A 903-nucleotide genomic window follows, 5' to 3' on the forward strand; every position below is an offset into this window, starting at 1 on the left:
AGGTCCTCTGGGCTCCGGGCCGCCCCCACCCCTCTCGCTCTCCCCCGTCCGCCCCTTCCGCGCCCTTGCAGCCTGCGATCCCCCTTTTCTCGCTCCTCTTTCTTTCTCGCCTCCTCTTCTCTCTACTTTCTCCCTTCCCTCCACGTCCTTTCTTCCTCACTCCCTCCCCTTCTGCATCTCTCCTTCCTCATCTCCCGCCCGCGCCCACCCAGCCGCCGACCGCGCAACCCACTTCGTGCCCAGGCACTGGGGTTTGTTTGGTGGCTTGGGGGCTGGGGGGGGGGGGCGCCATTCCCGCAGGGCGCGAGCGGAGGGCGCTCCCTTGGAGTTGAGCCACGCAGCCGCCCGGCTTCCAGTCCTAAGGGATGGATTTTGACCCCTGCCAACCTCCACCTGTCCACCTGCAGGGCTTGGGGACGGCTTTGCTGCCTGCTCGTTTGGAGCCCAGGCTGCGCCCCACCCTGCCGCCTGATTGGCGACACGTTCTGGATGTTTCCCCAGGGTTTTGTGCGGTGCCTCCGCTGCTGCCACCGAGCTCTTTGTTTTAATTGTCCGGAGTATTGGCGTCCAGAGCGGGTTTGTATTTGATTTGCATCCTGGTGCTCTGGCTTCCACTTTGGACTCAAAAGAAAAGGAATTAATTAGGCCAGTACAATCGTACCCAAGCCCCAATCGAAAGGGGTGAAGCCCTTGAAGTACGCAAACAGCTTTTTGTAAAATCAGGACACATCCTAGGCTTTGGGGAAGCAGATTGGAACTGGCTGAGTTCTGTAACTGGAGATGGGCCTCAGGGGACAGGGCGATCAGCTTGGGGCTTGCCCTGCAGCTCTGTGAAGCACTTGGCTGTCTCTCTGTTTGGGGGCCCAGGGCTGGTGCTGTGAAAGTTAGCCCACCTTGGAAAGT

The sequence above is a fragment of the Nannospalax galili genome, unplaced genomic scaffold (assembly GCF_000622305.1).
Source record: "Nannospalax galili isolate Female #2095 unplaced genomic scaffold, S.galili_v1.0 scaffold777, whole genome shotgun sequence".
Lineage (NCBI taxonomy): Eukaryota > Metazoa > Chordata > Mammalia > Rodentia > Spalacidae > Nannospalax > Nannospalax galili.